The sequence below is a fragment of the Calypte anna genome, chromosome 1 (assembly GCF_003957555.1).
Source record: "Calypte anna isolate BGI_N300 chromosome 1, bCalAnn1_v1.p, whole genome shotgun sequence".
Lineage (NCBI taxonomy): Eukaryota > Metazoa > Chordata > Aves > Apodiformes > Trochilidae > Calypte > Calypte anna.
In genome coordinates, this window is record NC_044244.1 from 176583442 (window position 1) to 176604701 (window position 21260).

Sequence of the window (21260 nt, forward strand, 5' to 3'; positions counted from 1 at the left end):
AAGGATTCCAAACAGCCTATCAGGGAGGGGTAGTCAGTGACTTAAGTTTTATTTGATGCAACACCGTGAATACAGCAGTCATTTACAGACCTGGTTTTGGGACTCCAGATACTTCAAAAGGACAAGTGGTTTGTTTGAAGACATTGTTAATTTAAGGGGCAGTATTACTTTGTAGATTTAGTTAAAGACCATGGTTAAAGACACACCTTATTGCTAAGTTCTACCAGATGTTTTCATGACTGCTTCCAGAACTGATTTACTCTCTAGCTCATTGATTAATATGATCATGATTCTTCAAGCAGTGTCTGTCTTGGCACAGCCTTCTGCTTCTAAACACCAGGACAATGAGGGTGTTTACTTGAGAGTCTGACCTGGTTTTGCTTTTGTTTTTTCTTTCCTCTGTTGTTAGAGACAGTGTCTTTCATTGCAACTTGATGTGAACTTATATCCCACTGGACCACTCAATCCTGGAGAAACCACTCATGTTCCCATCTTCTAGCCCTGTTTGCCCTCTTTATCCTTCAAGTGCTCTGTTAACTTATTGTAATGACATAATCTTCCTATAGAGGTGTCATGTTTGTTTAACAAGATTTTCTGTATAAGTATGCCCTTCCCAGTTATTTATGACAGGATGCTACTATTACAAGGATTGTATTGTTAATTTTTATTTTCAGGTCAAGGATTGTATTGTTATTTTTTATTTTCAGGTTTTTTGTTCTTATTGAAGCTGACCAACTAGCAACCAAAAAGCTTAACTTTTGAGTACCTCAGTTTGCAACATCAATCCATCTCAGATTAAAACAAGCTTAAGCTATTAAAAATAAATATTTTAGGGTTTTTTATGACAGATCTGTCTTCTGAAGTCACTAGAATGCATGTAGCAACCCAGACAGGGCTCCCATGAAAACGTGCATCTGTACATGTGTCAGGCTGCAGGGAGTGCCAGAGCCATTCAATAGTAAGGAATGGCAGCAATGGAGCAGCTGTGTGAGGTGTGACCAGGTGCTCAATGTGCTCAGCCTGGTGGCAGAGCTATGAGAGGAAGTAGAAAAGTAAAGGAGCATCAAAGACTGAGAGAGACTGGTGGAAGTAGGCTATGTCCTCCCTGAGATGGGAACAGGGACAGCCACCAGAAAAAAAACAACACAAGATCAAGGGGATCCTTTATCCTAACCCTGCCAGGCAGACAGCAGTAGTTTAGAGGACAGGAGTGAAGGGAGGCAAGCTGAGCAGTGCAGCTGACACACGTGAGGGGTGGGATGCCATGCCAGAGAAGTGGGCCTGGGCGAATCTCAGGAGGTACAAGGCCAAGTGTGAGGTTCTGCACATGGGTCAAGGCGCAAGCCCTGGTATCAAGACAGGCTGGGGGATGAAGGTATTGAGAACAGGCCTGTGGAGAAGGACTTGGGGGTGTTGATTGATGAGAAACTCAACATGATTCAGCAACGTGCACTGGCAGCCCAGAAAGCCAACCATAGCCTGGGCTGTCTCAAAAGAAGCATGGCCAGCAGGTCAAGGGAGGTTTTTTCCCCCCCTCTACTCCATTTTGGCGAGATCCCCACCTGCAGTACTGCATCCAGCTCTGGAGTCCACAGTACAGGAAAAACATGGGCCTGTTGGAGCAGGACACACAAATGGTCAAAGGGATAAAGCACCTCTCTTATGAAGACAAGCTAAAAGAATTAGTGGTGTTCAACCTGAAGAAGAGAAGGCTCTGAGGAGACCTTACTGTGGCATTTCAGTCCTTAAAGTGGGCTACAGGAAAGATGGGGACAGATGTTTTAGCATGGCCTCTAGTGATAGGAGAAGGCATAATGGTTTGAAACAAAAAGAGAGTAGATTCACACTAGATGGGAGGAAGAAATTTTTTATAATGAGGGTGGTGAAACACTGGAAGTTTTCCTAGAGAGGTGGCAACCTCCAACCCTGGAAACACTCAAGGTTATTTTGGATGGGGCTTTGAGCAACCTGATCTAGTTGAAGATGTCCCTGCTCGCTGCATGGAGGTCAGGCTGGATGACATTTAAAAGTCACTTCCAATCCAAACTAATCTGTAATATACCTATCAGTTCTTTCCACATGCTAGCTAGGTTATGGTCATTATAGTTCTCACCCTTAATGAAGAACATACAGTTCAACTTTATAATTAAGTAACTACTGTAGATTTTCCACTTTATCCAAGGGACTTACTGTCGGGGGAAAGGGAGATAGGGAGACAAAAGCATGCTTTTATAGTTTTTCTAGTTTACAGAAACAATTGGTACTTTTCTAGCCTCACACACCATAATTTAAGCTTTAATTACATATATATGCATCTATCTTGAGTCAGTTTTGGAAACTGTTGTAAAATAAGTCATTAATAAAGAGAAAAATGAGTTTTTGTTTTATCAGGTGTTCCAGTGTCTTAACTCAGTTGTCTGGGAGAGACCATTCAGAGTGTCCTAAGGGGAATACACTAGTTAAAATATTTAGTTATTTTTTTAGCAATTTTCTCTTCAAGGAAAACTTTGGGAGATAACTCAAGTTTGGCTGAGGAGGAATAATTGCTTTTATATGTATTTCTCAAGCAAAACCACACACTTTGTTTCTATGTTTTTACCATGATTCAAAATTATGACACCATTGTTGCTGAGGAAAAAAAAAAAAGAAAAATTATGAAATTAATAGTGATACCTGAATGGCATGCAAAAAACTTCTGTCAGCTGCACTCCTGACAGGATCTGGCAGGAATTCAAACTCTGGTTTGTCTCTAGTAATTCCATTAACATTTCAAAGGTTGATGATGTTCTGGGAATTACACGGGAGGGATTATTTTCTAAGTTAAGAATTAGTACTCTAAAGCCTTGCCTGCACTAGGAATATTGCAGCTATCTTGTAATAGGTAAATGGGCTGTATCTGAGACACTAGGTTCTCTATTAGATGTTTTTCTTCTTTTTCCATACTGGCATAATTAATCTATCAGCTATCTTCCCCCATAGTGTGAATAGAGCTGTATCAGTATGAAACTGTATATATTGGTAACTTATTCCCACACAGAAGGAAACAACCTCAGACAGTTGGCACAATTCCAGGAATTGTTTTTAATTACATTGCAGTTGCTATGCCTGTATAAACTATTTGTCTTGGAGACCTTATACCAGAAGAAAGTGACCTCATTCAGGTTTATTTGCCATTATCCACAGAGACTCATAAAACATTAACACCACTTCAGTTTTGTAGGTTCAACTTACTTTTGTGGGCAAACTTGCCCTTTATATGGACTTATCTCCATCTATGCTGGAGGATATAAACAAGGACTGTTTTGACAATAAAAATGTACCTTCCTCTCTTGATACAAGCCTGGTCTGTTTAGTTAATACTAGAAAAAGTGAATGATTAGAATATTTCCATCTGGCTTGTGCCTACAGGGCAGCTGTCCCCTTCTCACCTCCCTCCAGTCCTGGCTTAACTCCGTTTTCAGTATAGAGCATAATGTTTAACATTCTCCAACCAAACTTTCAACTGCTGTTTTATAGATCAGTGTCTTGCCTTGACAATCAGCTGTGTAAATGGATCTGGTCAAGTATGTTACCTAAGAAAGAACTGAGAAAATCAAAGTCAGAATTTCAGAACTTGAATCAATTGCAAGTAATGATAATCTGCATGTGCTTGTTCTACAGAGATAGTGCTCAGCAGATTTAAATGATTCCTGTTTTGAAGCCATAGGTGAAGCAGACATCTTGATCCCATATTAAAAGGTGGGGGGGAGCAGTTGTGGTGGGGAAAAGATTGAAAATCAGTAAAACCCTTCTGCTGCAAGCTTGTGAAAAGAAAGTACCCAGCTGTAAAGAAAGGACCCAGTCAGAGAGTAACTAGCAGGAACAGAAGGAGCCAAAAGCCCAGGGACCTTTGACCATTCAGAGAACATTCACAAGCTTTAATTAGCTGTTCTCTGTCCTATGCTCATTGACTATTTGTTTCTCTCCTTCCTTCTAATTCAGTCCTGCTTACTCCATATGCTTCACCTCACCCAAGCTGCCTCCCTTACTCTGTATCTCCTTCCATTTTGTTTGCAAGCAAAAGCCATCCCCTGAAATAGAACTGCTGTTACATTTACTACAGTCACTCTGTTTGTGCTGTGTGTGAACTTTTCCCCCATGATCTCTTATCTTTTTAGACTGTTGGGGTTTATATCATCAGGAACCTTTTGCTGTTCCGAGTTTATGCACTGTCCAGAATAATGGAACTTCAGTTTTCATTAGTCCTTAGAAAATTTTAAAGCTTATTAAGAATAATATTCCTTTTTCCTTTTTTATAAGAAATCATTCTAGGTAAATGACTACCCTTAATGAGTTAAGTGTATAAGATTCAACAGGGCAAGAGGTACTTTGCTCTTGCAATTCTTCTATAGGTGACCTAGTGATTTAAAACTACAATGTTTTATCTGTGGCTACATTACAGTCCAGCGTAGTATGATGAACATTTCAAAATTAACTTTATATTGATTATATTTGTACTCTACTTCCAGTGGTTTGCAAATTGTTGGGTTTTTTCCATGTTTTACAGATGTTAAATTTGCTTTCAAGAAATCATTTTGGTAGGTGCAGGTTGCTTGCCAAAAATCCATTCCAAAGTTTGAATGCAAAGTAAGAAGGGAACTAATGATGGATATGAATTAATATGGAATCTTCAAAAGCAGTGTTGTTCTGGTAAGAATGTACATATAATTTATTAAACAGTACATGAGATTTTTCAGTAAAATGTATTTGTATATCTCTGAAGATTTGCCTGATTATTTAATGAAAATTTCTTCTAAATTATGAAAAGTAGGAGGATTGTTCTGTATCATGCAGTATTTTAAATTTGACAACAGTGTACATCTTCAGTTTACTTAGCAGGGTCTTCTTGCATATAAATACAGTTAAATTATCTTTTTAGAAAAGTGATTTATTTTAGAGAAGTTAGTGGCCACTTATGGCTCACTCAGAGCCTGTTTCTCTGAATATTTAGAACTTAATATTTCTGAACTGTCATTTAGAAAAGCAGCTTTTTCTGCACTCAAAGTATATTCAGAGAATATTATAACTAACCTCTGGTGGCATGTCTCACCAGTACACTATAACTGTTCTAACAGGCATTGCATTCAACTTTGTGGGAGATGGGAAACACGTCATTATTGACAAATTAGGCATAGCTGGAAACTTAATCCTTGTACAGGTTAAAAAAAAAAAATTATAACAGCAGCATGCTAAGTCACCATACTGGTTCTACATTGTTGAAAGTTTCACAGTATTTAAATAATGTACCCAATTAGCAAATACAAGTAGAAACACTAGTGAAAGTTTTACTGTAAGTACTTTATAGTAGAAGTGGTTCCTTTGAATTTAGTCTTTGAAATAGCTCAGGCCACCGATTTCTTATGCAAAAGTTCTTCACCAAAACCAATTATTTTATTATCAATATTATTATTTATTAATACCTTGACATTTACAAAGAATTTGTGCCCTCGTTTTTTCTTCCTACTCTTTGAATCCCACTGGTGGTTGGTGGAACAGTTCTGATAACAGCTAGCAGTTCCTAAAGCTTTTTCTTAAAGGTATTTTGAGGTCCTGGGTATGTATATACTATGTGGTAAAAAGCAGCATTCTTCTGATGGATTAGTTTCATAGCTGAGGTAGCTGTTCCAGCACCATGCTTCTTCCAGGGAAATTAGGATTTTGACAGACCTCAAGAACTCCTTGTTTTTCTCTTGTCATGCTGAAAGCTGTGGTGGCTCAGAGGCTGATTCCCAAGCAGATTAGGCATTAATTGTATGGGCAGTGTTTGTCAGAGGGGTGGTGGCCAATGTCTGAGAGTGGTAACAGTGTTTGGTCCACTATGTGCTTGTCAAGAGCCCTTAGCCTGGTTGAGAGGCAAGGATAAGGAGCTCAGACCCTTTGTACTTGCACAGATATTTCCTATGGGCACGTGATGAGAGCAGCAAAACTGCAGTGTATCCTGGGGGCAGAAGTACCAGCCTGGATCACAGAATCCAGCTGCACTGGCCTCAGTTCCACAGTATAGACGTGCACCATTACTTAACAGATACCTAAGACAGCATTAATTAGAGCAGAGTATCCTCACTAAGATCCTGGTAGAAGGATGGAAAACGCCTAGTAGATCAGCTCCTGAGAAGACTGTGAACAGACTCCAAAGGTCTCACATAAATGCACTACTTAGACCTGAAAAGATTAATGTAAGCAGTGTCCTCATTTGAAGTTAGATTGGTTTGGAAGTGACCACTAGTGACTTCTATTTAATATCCTTTTCTGCAATACTTAGCTTTTAAGTTTTACTTTCTAGGTGGGTGGGTGATAAAATCTGGCCCTCAAAGTGCTATGCAAAAACAAAACACAAATCAGCAACTGTAATGTAAGGGCATGTTAGGTTCCTCTACCTGTGTTAGACAAGTATGCATGTTAGATATATTAATATCCACATAGATATCTGCTTAAGTAAAGTTTTTTTGAAGTGCTTTGATTCTGTAGCTATTGCAGTAACTTGGGATGAAGAAGTTAGGCTGCAACCTAACTTGGTTTTGCCAGGCTAATCTTTCACTTTGCTTCACTGTATGGCAAGTGTTTAGTTATTTATTTGATCTCTTTATATTTTAAACCAGCTCTTAGGGAAAAAAAAATATAGGGGTGCTCTTCTTTATTTTGAGCCCCTCAAATTCTGATGGATTATATCAATCAAGAAAACCTAGTTTGCAGTTTCCATGATGCAGAAGTATCTTATCTGTGATTGCAGTTGTTATAAAAATCAAGGCTCAAGTGTCTTTTTGCGTTGATCTTTTCTGAGCTGACCCTACTGACTGGTATTGTGTCAAATCAAACCAGCTAGAACAAGTGATTGACTTGTAAAAGAGCTGACTGTCATTTAGAGTTTAATTCCTCTTTTGCTAAATTATTTTGGTGATACTAACTTTATTTGTGACACTTTAGTAGGTGGAAGCCTGAGGGGAGAAATGTTACAGTTCTTTCACAATTCATTAGTGTGTAGCTGTGGCTATTGTGTTATTTCCACTCTGGATGACTCATGATAAATGAAGATACCAGCCTGAAGGGGTGCCCTCATTAGTGCAGCCCACAGTGAAACTTGATGCTGTTCCCATATAAGAATGTGGAAGATGCTCATACCCATTTGAATTCTTGAGATGTTTTTTGCACAATGGACATGTGTGCTGTCAATTACTAAGTCAATGTAGTCTCTTTTAAAAAGCTGTGTTTTGCCATGTCTGATTGCTCTTTTTCACATTGTTGACTTGCTGAGTTTGTAGGCTACATCTGTCTTGTGAGCCTAAGTTGGAAGCAAGAGTGATTTATTTTTAAAGTGGCACAGTTTCAGTGTATTCATTTCTGCACTATTTGACGAGAGACTATAGAAGCCTCTACTTTGCATAGCCACCTGTGTATTTTTTTCATGATTTGGACAAATTTGCAAATGCTTTTATTTGGGATGTTGATAGCACAGATCTAATGCTCTCCATATTGTGAAAACACTAATTAGAGTGAACCAGTTTGCCTCTGGTTATCTCCTTGAATTTTGGCTTTCTTATGAATTTAATTTTTCTTCATTTGATCAAAATGTCAAAGACAAAACTGATTTACCTATTGACAGCATGTCACACAAATTATCACATATTACAGAAGCTTCATACTGGAACACTGCAAGAAGCAGGTCTAAAACTGGCCTGGGGTTCTAGTTCTACATTAGACTATATTTAGTGTCTGTACTATAGAGACAGATGTGCACGCACAGCAGTAAGATGAGTTTTGAAAATGAAGTAAGTTTTTTCTGATATTATCATTTTTTTAATATCCTATATAGTAGTATTAACTATAATGGGAGATGGGAGGTGTTCTAAGTTTTGGTTTTATTTCTCATTAAACTACTGTAATTTTGACTGATATTAATTTCCCCAAGTTGATTTCATTTTGCCCATGATGGTAATTGGTGAGTGATCTCTCCCTCTCCTTTTCTTGACCCATGAGCCTTTAGACACATTTTTCTCCCCTGTCAGATGAGGAACTGGAGTGATATAGCAGTTTGGTGAGTGCCTGTCATCCAGCCAGGGTCAACCCACCAGTCAATATTGAAAATACGTACATAGTTCCAGAATCTTTGTTCTCTGGATGAGAGATGTGGTTTTGAAAAGAATGAGATAGAATGCTGCTGTAGGATACAACATCATGAGTGAGGTACTTTGACTTTTTAGAAAATGGTCCTGTTCTACCATGCATAATATGTAGTGGAGGAGTTTATGCCAAAGTGAGCAGATGCCTTCATATTAGAGAGATCTTCTCATAAATTTTCCACTGTACACTTCCTGTGGCTCTTCACTGGGTGAAGTCTTTCTATGTCTCTGTTCCTTTTCCTGAGTAGATTGTTGATGCTCACCTAACTCTCACTGATGTGGAGCTGGTCTGTCATTCCCTTGTCTGGTTTGGGCTGCCCGAGTATAGACACATTAATGAAAACTACAGAAACACAACTGATCATGGTTTTCATAGGCAACACTGGAAGACAATAAATGTAGTAAGTTCAATCCTGTTTCTCATTCTAGTTCCCTATGATTTAGTAAAAGAGTATTAAACTTATTAAAATACAGCACAGCACTACTGTTTTATCTTCAAGTGGTGTTGAAATACAGGCAAGAGGAGGAGGGAGACAGCAAAGAGAAAATACATCAGAAATTGCCACTGTGACCAGGCTGATGTGTTCGAGAGGATGGGGTGTAGATGCTGAGGGGCATATCTCTGCCTTTCAGTAAGGCTGCATTTGCTTCAGTAAACTGAAGTAGCAACGGCAAGGCAGAAACGGGGCATGCTGGTATGCTGCTCATCTAGAGGTGTAAAAGGTGCCTCACCCAGGCCGCTCCTCCTGCAGTTTTCTCTGTTTCAGAGTCTTCACTTGCCAAGGTCCTTCCTTCATTTGCCAGGATCGGTCCTAGAATCTTAACTAGTGTATTCTACAGCACGCACAGTTTTAGTCCAGCTCTCACTTTCCCACCAGCTTTAGAACATCTTATCCTTTCCTACACTGCGTGAGGGAGATGCACAACTCTACAGTTAAGTTTAGGGGCTGAATTTTGAGATCTAATTAGCGTTTCTCATGAGCACAACCTGGTTTGATGTCAGGTGCCGAAGGTACTGACCTTCTCCTGTTGCAGTCCTTTCCTCCTGGGGCAGTGGTTTCGCCCGTGGCTGGCCACAGCTCTGCCAGTCCCCCGGCACACGGGATGTTTGTTCAAGAGGCCTCAGTTTTTTCTCCGTGAGATCAATACTCGAGTCAAATGTTGCCTAGGGCCAGCTGACAGCGCCATCAGAAAACTGCCTCCGTTAGGATGATGAGGGCATCGCGGCGGGGACTCCATTCCGCGGAGGCGGCTCCGCAGCGCCGGCCGGGACAGCAGCGAGCGGGCGGTGAGACCCGGGCGCCTGGGGGCTGGGCGGCACTAGGACCCGGCAGCCTGAATGACTGTATGCTTCCCTCCCCTCCCTCCATCCCCTGTCTTCCCACCCCTCTCTCCCTTCTCTCCCCTCCCTTTATCCCCTCTCTACCCCCTCTCTCCCTCCCCTCCCTCCATCGCTTCTCTTCCCTCCCCTCCCCTCCCCTTCCTCCCATATCCTCCCTTCCCTCCCTCCCCTCCCTCCATCCATCATCCCCGCTCTCCCTCCTTTTTCCTCTCCCCTTCCCTCCCCTCCCCTCCTCTCCCCTCCCTTCCCTCCGTCTCCCCCTCCCCTCCTCTCCGTCCCCTACTCTCCCTCCCTCCTTTCCCGCCAGGAACCTTTCCCCGCCGCCCCAGCTGCTGCCTGCTCCCCGCCCTCTCCCTATTGGCTGCCGGCGCTCCCGGGCCGCTCATGGCCGCTCATGGTCCGCCCGTCCCCCGGCAGCGGCCCTAGGGTGCTCCGCGGCCGGCTACGCCTTTGCGGTCCCAATGCGTCTGTGCTCAGTCTCTGCTCCGTCTCTGCTCCGCTGTCTCGTCGCCTTCTCTGCCGCGTTCCTCGCGTCCACCCAAGCTGCCAGCTTGGCTGTGCGGCTGCCCGGGGCTAGGTTAGCTTTGCTCCGGGCTTTGCTGTGGCACTGTGAGCTGTGTTGGCACGGGTGGGCTTGCAGCTGAGGGGCCCTCGTATCGCTGCAATATTTCTGCTAATGCCACTGGGTGAACGGTTTCAAGCTGGAAAGGGGTAGGTTTAGGTTAGATATTAGGAAGAAACTCCTTCCCGTAAGGGTAGTGAGACACTGGAAGAGGTTGCCCAGAGGAGTTGTGGATGCCACCTTCCTAGAAATGTTCAAGGCCAGGCTGGATGGGGCTTGGATCACCGAGGTATAGTGAGAAGTGTCCCTGCCCATGCATGGAGGTTGGAACTAGATGATCAAGGGTCACTTCCAGCCCAAACTATTCTGTGGTTCTATGATAGTTGTGTGGTACATTTTTCTAACGCAGATAAGGATGCACTGTGTGTTGTTCTGTGCTGGGAATGTGCCTTCCTGTGTAACTCTGGGCTGTACACTGGAATGGAAAAAAGCTTCTACCTAGAGTTTTTGTGCACCTTGGAAAAAATTAATAAATAGATAAAAGCATTTACAATAGCAAGAAATATTTTGTCTATTTCAAGACAATAATTTGTGTAACATACAGATCAAATTGTAAGTACAATCTGAAAGGTTACCATGTGAGTTGAAGTAATTTTCTTGTTGTTTTTGTCAGTTTTCTTTGTGCATCTGTAGCGTAAACCTTGATGTTCCTTTGATGGGTATGGAGGGGATTGTGGCAAATGTTCTTGTTCAAAAATATGCTTCTGCCAATATTATATCTTCCATTTAATGCCTGTTCAATACTAACACTACATGGCAGGTGTTCTACTCAACTCGTTGGAGTTTAATATTTAAAACAAGATGTTAAGAATAAAAGAGCTCTGGTCATTAAGTTAGAATGAAAGCAGAGCAGAAGCTGATATATTATCTGACTCGGCTTCTATGGTGCTTGTCACAAAGTAATGGCTCTGTTAAACTGTACATTAATCATCAACAGGAAGTTCAGAAATGTCTGTTTCAGTCCAAAAACTGCTATTACCAAATAAATAGCTTTGATGCTGTTAGAATGAGCAAAGAAATAGCTTTACAAGAAATTCCTCTACATCTAAATAAAGTTAGTTTACATCTTTTCCCTCATGAGATTAGTTTTGCAATTGCCCACCCTCTACTTAAAAGCAAAAAAGTGTGTGGCAACTTTGCAGGTAAATGTACAGTGGAGTATATTTGAAGTTGTATATACACAGTATGTCTTTTCAAGCATATAATAAAATAGCTTTAGAAAAGCAATATATCCCTTTTATTTTAGAAAGTGATCAATATTTGTCACGGGGTGTGTTATTAAAACAGTCGCAGCCAAAAGCTGTATAACTAAAGGGTAAATCTGGCAAGTGACAATTCTTTTGATTACAAATTCAAAGCCTGTGTTATCTGCAAAACAAAGCAAGTTAAACAAGATGAAAAACATCTAAGTTTAGATGTCCTGATATTGAGTGGTCTGCTACTTTCAGAACAAAGATGAAAGATGTGTTGCCTTATGGGTTCAGAAATTGTATATTGCCTTTCTGGAACCTGTTGGCTTGCTTTATGCCAGGCAGCTTTTCTGTCATTATGGTCCCTTCTCTGACAGAACCTTTGCCTGCATTCATGTGTCACTGTACAAAGTTTATGTAGCTGTATAAATTTTCCAGTTTCTCTCATCCTGGTACCAACTATGTTATCTCTCTTTCCAGGCAATCTTTCTGGTTTTTTGTGCTGTCTATGTTACTGACCTTTTGAGTCTCCATTCACACCCTCTGTTGTACTGAGTGTTGCTTCAGCCATCTGTGTCTGCCCTGTTCACCTGAGCCAGCCACTGACTAAACCATGGAGGCCCATCCTTGCTTTGGCAGTGCTGGCAGCCTCTCCTTTCTGTTCCTCCTCTATTCTTCACCCCCAGGCATTATTATATTTTCTTTACCTTCCCAGACACAGTGGGGAAAAATCAAATAATGTATATGAAGCCTCATCCTTACTTTCTCTTTGTTTTGGTGTTTGGGTTTGGGGTTTTTTTTGTTTGTTTTGTTTTTCTTCTTTGTTTGTTTTGCTTTTTTTTTATATACCTTGTGTATCTTAATAAAATTATGACTCTTTGCTCTTTGAGAAAGAATTACGATCTCCGAGTCTTTGTAATGACTGCAGTGGGGGTAATGTGTTTTCTAGTATGTACTGTACCAACATGACTTTCAAACTAAAACAGGAGGATCTGATCAAGTAAGCAGTATAGTGGTGATAGACTAAGGAATTAGTATTTAAGGTCTTTCTAGCTCACTTGTTTGTGGGTGCTCAGACAGTACTGTTTGTGTGCTTTTTAGCAAGATCTATGATGAGAGTCCTTGTTGAAACAATCCTTTAAACAAATAGTAAGGGAAGAGTACTCAATTTCAGGTCTTTGAAAAACTTCTAAAAAATCAGGAAAAGTACATTTTAGGTAGAATCTTCAAGAATGCAGAAAATTAATTTACAATCATCCTGGTTTTCATTTTTCACTTATTTGGATTTATTGCTTACATAAGAGTTTAAAGTGTCCAAACTTTAGTTCTATCACTCTCCTGTTGTTTATGAGCTGTTTATAGCAGTTACTGCAAACTGTAGGAAAAGTTAGTGTGAAATCAAGTTGCTACTCCTCTTTTTTTAATCAGTGTTTTTACACAGAAGTTACAATATTCACTTAAACCATAATAGTGTTTCCTGTTTCACATAAAGATGTACCAATGCTTCAATTGGTGTTAATTTCAAATAAGTTGCTTCCTGATTTCTTTAAGTAGTAACTGCTTTGATCTGTACCAGTGTTGACAGGGGCATTGCCTTGACATTAATAACTGAATTTCCTCGATAATTAATGTGAGTAAATACATATGACGTGAAAAACATTTCTTCTGATCAGTTTTGACTTTTCCACACTTCAGATGTTTTTCAGAAGTTTTTCTTGCATTATAAGATAGTGAGAATAGAAATGTCCCATCAGACCACCCTGGAGGTTCTATTATTTTTTATGTCCACTCATAACACTGTTGATTTTAAACTTGCCAGTTGCTCTTCATATCATATTTTCGATGCTTATCATTGTTCACATTTGAACTCTTTCCAGTTCTTTAGTATACTTCTGGCAAAGGGGTGACCTGGAGCTCATGTAGTTTGGGTTTTTTTTTTTTCCTGGTAAGGTCACAGTATTGATTTTTCCTAATCTTATTGCACTAGCTTTCTTCTAATTCTTTATCATTGTTTAAGCAGCCTGGTTTATTATTTTTATTTTGAACATAGTGGCATATTGAGTCAAGATTTTTGCTAAACTGCTGAATTGGTGCCCCTGCTTCCTTCCGACGGCCAGGGCATGTGGTGATCTTTCCCAGTACAGTGAAACTGATCTAATGAACAACTTTCACTGTTGTTCAGAGACAGTCCTAGCACCTCCCTTACACCTGATGCTGACATTCATCAGCCCCAGCAATCAAGTTCATGAAACCAGACTGTTAGAAAAGCAATTCTAGCCTTACCAGTAATAGGTTTTCCTATTTTTCTCCAGATTTCCCCCCACCCTGAGCAGGTTTCCCAGTAATGGCTGCTGCTCTTGTTACAAGGAAAACAAAGTAGGTGGCAAAAGAAGGATGTACCAGTGTGGGATGTATCAGATCAGTTAACAGCCAATTATGCAGAGTTATAGTAAAAGTAGTAGGAATTGTATGGATGCAGGATAAATGGAAACATGTATAAGTAAGGATAAGGACAAAGAATGAAACAAAGGGTTAAAGAAATGTCCTGTACTGATAAGGAAGGACACCATTCCCAGCAGTATCTGTGTGCCACTGCACAAATGATTTTCAAGGGGAAGATCTTGCCTCCTAAGAGCAGGAGTATGGCAACAAAGTTGTAGTATATGACACATGCTGTTCTTTTTACTTCTGGTAGCAAACCAGGAGAAGAAACTGCAGGCGTGTATTTCAGGTTTGTATTCCGAACAAAGAGAAACAGAATGGGCAGCAATATGGCCTAAGTTTTATGGAAGGTGAGGTAAGCAAGATCCTGAGGCAGTCTGACACAACTGATGATTCCTGCTGGATGTCCTAAAGGATCTGCTCCAAAAAAAGTTTATTGCTAATTAAGAATAACCCCTGAAGTGGGGTGAGGACTTAATAGCTGAAGGCCCTTGTCCTCTGATTTCCACATTAAGTTATCCTGGCCAGACCATTTGAGCAGATCAGTTCAGTGCTTGTGAGTAAGTGAGCATAAAAGTGTGAGTAAATTAAATCTATGCAAGAATAAATGTCAGTGGGTAATATCAACTTATGTGGAGATTTTGTAGGTACCTCATGCCTTTCCCTTGCCCAACATACTGAGTTGTATTACATGAATATCTTTACCTTGAAACCTCTTAAAACACAGATTCTTTTCTCTCGGTTTTATTGTAGTATGTGTTTGCTGTCTATCACAATTTAAACTTGATTTGGCATTTTTCAGGCTCACTTACTCATTTTTGTTAGATTAACAGTTTTCCAAGATTCCAAGTAAAGTAAATAACTGCAGATTTTATGCCATAGTAGTCACTCACCCCAGTTTATGGCAATCAACTATTATACCACAACACAGGACGAAATCCATTCATTTGAGACACTCTCCAGTTAACCCTTTGTCATTAATGAAATTCATTGTAATGAAATTGATAATTTAATCCAATATTTTGCTGTTTATTCTTATCAAGTTTTGATCAATGACTGAATCTTAAGTGGGTTTTTTTTGCTTGCTTCAGTAGGAATTCTCTTACTGCAGGGTTTGAAAGAATTTATTAGAGCTAGATCATCATCAGTAGTAGTTGTTCTGTTTCTTTTGTACATGATGGCTGGTATGACTTTTGCTTATTGTTTGTACTAGGATTAGATTTCCAAATTTGAGTGAGAGTCCTATTTGATTCAAGTAACTTCTTGAAGCTCATTGCTTCTTCATAGTGTTTTACTATGGGTTTTTTTTCCCAGCAATAACCATGTTTTTGGACATTTAGAGAGTTTCTTAATATGTAAGAGAAATCTAGGAGTTTTGCTTCATTATTTTGGGCTGTAGTGACCTTCATATTACTGGGATCTTTTTAGTAGGGTGTATTTAAAGTTCAGTAAGTTTAACAGGGAGAAACATGCATTTTGGGGCATGAACTCCATGCATATATGAAGGAGCTCCTTATATTTCTTACTTTTACTATTTTTTTCATGAGTTATTTCAGAAAATAGCTTATGATATCTGTCACACATGTGTCAAGGGTTTCCATGGTTTGTTTCTCTGACCCTGCTTCCTCTGCCAAAAAGTCTTGTATGCACTCTGGAATCATGTATCCCTGCCTATCACACTTACTCTCCCTTCTCTTTCACTGTGTTGAGTTGTGTTGAGCATTTGCCTGTCAGACTGGGAAGAAAAGCTGGTGCCAGCTGTGAACACGTTCCAGTTCTTTTATACAACATTAAGGAATTTAGAAAATACCCAAGTTAGAGCTGCTGGATAACTGTGCATCTTCTACCTGGCATGTGTGGATACTTCTGTGATAACCACAAGGTCAGGTACTGTTTCATAAAATACTGTATAGCATTGTAAGACTTTTTGGTATTATTGTAAATTAGTGTTATTTGGGCGTCAAAGTTCTTGTGATTGTAGGAGCCACACAAACATGCACTGAAAATATTACCTGCAGTTCTAAGTGTGTGCAGTGTAAATATAACACAGTTGAAAAGAGAAAATATACATAGATGAGAAGACAAATACTAGGATGTAAAGAGGAACATTTGTACTTCAGGCATTCAACTCCTGCACCTAAATCAAAAAAACTGATTTCCTTTGGCTAGTTCAGAGGACAATTTGGAATACTTGAGGAGTTCCTTCATCAGAATCTCTCTCAACAGGAGCCTCTCTCCGTTTACTATACAGGGGATCCCATCTCCCACATCCCAGAGCTGCCTACTTCAGACACTAAAAATTAGGTAATGTGTACACCTTCCTATCACAGACTGTGCTCATAGGGGCATCTTAGTAAGCTGAGTTTCACAGGTGGCTTTCAAGAATAGCAATGAAGTATGTTTTCATATGTTTACAAAGTTACAAGTGTAAGGTGTAAAACAGGAGAAAGCGTAAGAGTTTTGTTAGAAAATACAACGTGGGTGAGAGAGGAGCTGGAGTCTGGACACTGAATGACAAGTGGGAGATACAAAGGGAAGAGATACAAAAAGCATCTCCAAACTTATTTTTTTCAGTGAAAAGTGTTGGGGGGGACGGACACAATGTGTTTTAGCCTGACATAGTAATTCAGACAGTATGATCTAACTGTCTTTTCAGCTTTATGTACCATGAAAATTGGCCTGGCTTCTTCATATGGGAGCAAACCACAGCTGACTTCCTGGTGATGATAAGGAACAATAGGTGTGGTGGTGATAAGCAAGGAAGGGCCTTGGAAGGGAAGACAAGAAACAGTACAGGAGAAGTCAAGGAGAGCTGTGGAGGCAGTGATGTGTTCTCCAACTGACTGACTAGGAAAAGGATCTTAGCAGCAGTTTTTCTGAATGAACTCGGGTGAGATTAGGCTGTGCTGCTCTAAAGCTGGGAGGAAAAATGTTGCTTAATCAAAAGGTGGTGATAATGATAACCTGATTGAATGCTTCAGCTGATTGGAAGAATTAAGAAAAACACAATCTTGGAAGTGTAGCATGAAAAGTAACAGCACATGATGAATATGAATCTTAGATCCTAAAATTATTCACAATCCTAAAGTGATGCTGGAGGTCTGTGTCTGAGCAGTTGGTCAGGATGATGGTATAGCTGTGCAGCTTTGTGTGTATCATCAGCAATTAACTCTTTCACATGAAAACCTTAAAGATTTGTCCTCAAGCATAATTGTATTGTATATTATTTGGAGTTCTTCACTCCTACAATTGCTTCTCACATAATATTGCTTAGAATTTTTCCCCACCTGCAGAACCAGGGACTGGATGTTAATTGTTTGGTTTGATTTGTAATGTCTCAGTGGGGTGGCTAGCAGCATGAAAACATGTGCTTTGCATTTGCTGGGAAGGTGCTGGTGTTTTCATTTGGTTTAGTGTAATAATGTACACCGGGTACAACAATTTCTTTACAATTAAATTATGGAGTCAAGTCTTCTAATAACTATACTTCCTGATACAATTACTTGATTCAGTGCCTTATTCTGATCCTGCCTGATGATGTAAGAAGTCTCCCCAGGAGCAGGAAGCTTTCAGTTTGCTTGAGGCTTTTATAGCCAGGTCCTTTACCACCCACAGTCATCCTTTCCTTCCCCCTTCAGCATGTCACAGAGCTCACAGGTTGAGAAGGGGGGCTGGAGAAAGGGCAGAGGAGATAACATCTGCTCTTGGCTAATTTTCAACTGCTCTGTAGTCGTATGGGTATAGTAGTAAACAGGTGTGAATTGGAGTTGTTTCTAAGCTTTTCTCACTTAAACTAGAGAAGAGACAACTTTAGTATTAGGGAGGCATAATCCAAAGGAAAGAAACAAATAGCTTTGTATTTTATTTCTTGTCAATTTTAGTATAGATGTTTCCACCAGATGTGGAAGTATAAACTGTTAATGTATTTTTTGCAAGATCAAGAAGAAAGATTTCCTAGTAGTTAGGTGTCCAGATTAAAATATTAAAAAGTATATCATGTGCTCGAGGAAGAGAAAGGAATTTGATATTAATATACCTTCAATAGTTTGGGTTATTCAGAGATGGCCAGGTAAGGCAGTAAATGACCTTTTGTTTGGTAAAAATCCATGTAAATTCATGAGCATGCACACTTCGTGGCATGTCAGACACCTGTGGGCAAAAAGTGCTGTGTGACTGCAGGATGCCAGCAGCTGGGTGCTCCCAGACAGAGAGTGGAGGTTCTGCAGGAGGTCAGGAATCCCTCTGCTTCCCACTGGGACCCCACTGGCAGGCAGTGAGGCAGAGCCCTGCACTGGTGTGCTCACCAAGTGGCAGCCAAGACTTGGTCTGTACCACTTTTGAGATAAAATAACCAAGATATGACACTGGATTCTAAGAGTGGTGTTACAGGTTCTTTATTATGTACCAGTTGCTGACATTCATGTGGTGTACAAGTGAGAATTCAACATGAAAATGGAAATAAGAATGTGGTGGCCCCCTCCTTGGAAGTGTTCAAGGCCAGGTTGGATGGGGCCTTGAGCAGCCAGGCCTGGTGGAAGGTGACCCTGCCAGGGGGATGGATCTAGGTGATCTCTAAGATCCCTTCCAACCCAAACCATTCTATTATTCTATGGTAAGCAGAGATTTTTATATCTATCCTGGGCTAACACCAACACTAAGAAGACAAAACCATTATCTTCTCCCACAAATTTTGGAAATCACATCTATCTTCCATATCTATGAATTTCCTCATATATAAGTAGCCTAAGTAAAGTCACTGTCATGTCCTGACAAAAAGGATGTCTTAGTGTCCATGTGCACAGTCCACTGATGCTCTTGAAATTATTCTTGTTTTTACAGAAAGTGTGTTTATATTCATTTGTCTGGTTACATGTTTATCTCTGAAGTCTATAATAAAGAGAAGAATGGACAACTCTTGGACAACTTCATCACAGAGCTGTCATGGTTGGAAAAGACCTCTCAGATCACGGAGTCCAACTGTCAACCCAGAAAAAAACACTGTCCCATGAGACCGTGTCCTGAAGTGCCCTTTCTACGTGTTTTTTTAATACCTCCAGGGCAGCCTATTCCAGTGCCTGGCTACTCTTTCAGTATATAAATTCTTCCTGTTATCTAGTCCAAGCCTCCCCTGGTGCAACTTCAGGCTATTTTCTCTAGTTCTGTTTTTATTTACTTGAGACAAGAGGTCAGCACCCACCTCCCTGCAACCTCCTTTCAGGTAGCTGGAGAAAGCAATAAGGTCTCCTCTCAGCCTCCTCTTCTCCAGACTAAACATTCTCAGCTCCCTCAGCCTCTTCTCACAGGACTTGTTCTCCAGACCCTTCACCAGTTTGGTTGCCCTTCTCTAGACACACTTCAGCAGCTCAAAGTCCTTGCACTGAGGGGCCCAGAACTGAACACAGTACTCAAGCAATCACTTCCCCTGCTGGCCACACTATTCCTGATACAAGCCAGGATGCTGTTGGCTGCCTTGGCCACCTGGGCACACTGCTGGCTCACATTCAGCTGGGTGTTGACCAACACTCCCAGGTCCTTTTCCTCTGGGCAGCTTTCCAGCCACTCCTCTCCAGGCCTGTAGCATTGCACAGATTTGTTGTGACCAAAGTGCAGAACTCAACACTTGCCTTAGTCAAATCTCATACAACTGGCCTCAGCCCATCAATCCAGCCTCTCCAGGTCCCTCTGCACTTGATCCTTCATACCCTAAGACAGATGAACACTTCCACCCATCTTGATGATATCTGCAAACCTGATGAGGAAGTCTGTGGTCAGGCAATATCAGAGGTAGTAGTGGTGAAGGTAGAAGGTGCAGGGAAGACACAGACCCCTTCCTGGGATGGATGATAAGAAGTTTGGATGACACAATATTCATTCTGTAGCCATTGGCTTGTTCCACTATAAACTTGATGCACCTGTAGTGTCTTGACTGCTGCTGGTGAACACTCCTATTGTATTAAAGCCTGTATTTCAGTTAGAAAACCTTAAAGCAGACATTTTCATTATCAATTGTATATGCAACTAGGTGTATGCTACTGTGAGTTTTTATTAGTGTGTTAGGAAGAAACATCAACATAAAAAGTTAATTCATCCAGCACACTGCCAAGCTGGAACTTCTCACAGCCTTCATATACGTGTAACAGTGAAAATTTTAAATAGGAATAATATTACTTTCTGTCAGTTTTACAGTGTTTTGAAGTATCATAAGATTATGGCATTTTATTTTTTGCCACCATGTTACTAAGAGGCTAAAAATCTACATGTCTAGAAAGGGAGAGTTGAGGAAGATAAAAATACCACCTTTATTGATTTTAGACCACTCTTTTATTTAAAATAATAAATTATATATAAATATGGAAAAGCAGCAGCACACAGGAGGTGATCAAATTCACTGCAGGTACTTGTGTTTGCCTGAAGGGGAATATGCTGTGATCAGTTAATTCTGTATAAACTCTTGATGGAAGATACCACTGTAGCCTTTCCTGTAACTGCATTTCTGGTAAAAATGTAAATCTTCCAGTTTTCCAGATCGTCACAGACCATAACCAGGTCAGATTATTTTTCTGGGACTAGCTTGGTGTTTCTTTAATTAGAGCTGAGTGCTGTGTTACATGATTGTATCCTTTTTCTTTTTACATATTTAGGCCCTTACCCTGCCACTGGATTTGTTCAAATAGACCTCGGTAGCCATGGGGCCTGACTGAGTCGATGGGACTCTGGATGACTGCAAGTTTCTACTCTGAAGATCTGATTGTAGGCCTGAATCTAAATTTCTTTTTTTATTTCCCTAATTGCTTCTAATTAATGAAAAGTATCCCATAAAATGTTATTGTCTTTGAGTCTCATGCATATCTGCTTTCATGGCATTCAGGCTGTGTGTGCATGGGATGTTGTCAGACATCTTTAAAATATTTCTGTTATGTCATGCACCAAAACCTCATGATTGCCATGATTATTGTGTTATATTTTTACATTGAATGGCTTCTTACCTAAAATGGAGGAGATCATCACCTGTGTCTTCAGTCGTATTTCTCTTCACTCAGATACTGAAGTTAGAGGAACTGTTGGAATTCAGGTTATTTTTAGAGAAGTTGGTAGATTTGTTCTTTATTCTTTGGGCACCAAGTCCATCTGTTTTATTTTATTTTTCAAAATGCTATCTTCTCAGTAGCCTATTGTTTCTGAAAGCTTTCACTATGATGACCAATAAATAGACCAGTAGATAAGTAGGAAAAGGCATTAACTTTTACTAGGTCTCCTGTTGCTTTTCTATTCTAGTGGCTGTGGTTACTTGACATGCTGTACTGATGAGACAGGATAATTTTTTAATTTTTGTTGACCAGAGAATATCTTTTGTTTACACTGAGTTCCATGTCCTATTCCATAGGACTGTGTTGCAGTTAGCTAAAGTTAAATAGCCCTGATAGAAGCCAGAAATTACTTTGCAAAATCATATTAAAAATAGAGCTTGAGGGAAACATGGATATGCTCCATCTTTATGCATGTTAGTA

General features: G+C 40.2%; 1 long non-coding RNA gene across 2 annotated transcripts in view; it reads left to right on the forward strand.

The window, feature by feature from the left end:
* LOC115600388 overlaps positions 1-20908 on the forward strand; it is a 40437-nt gene extending 19529 nt beyond the window's left edge. For both annotated transcript variants that reach the window (XR_003988934.1, XR_003988933.1), the window contains exon 4: positions 20394-20908. This is a non-coding gene — a long non-coding RNA (uncharacterized LOC115600388). The remainder of the gene's footprint in view (positions 1-20393) is intronic.
* The last annotated feature ends 352 nt before the right edge of the window (positions 20909-21260 follow it).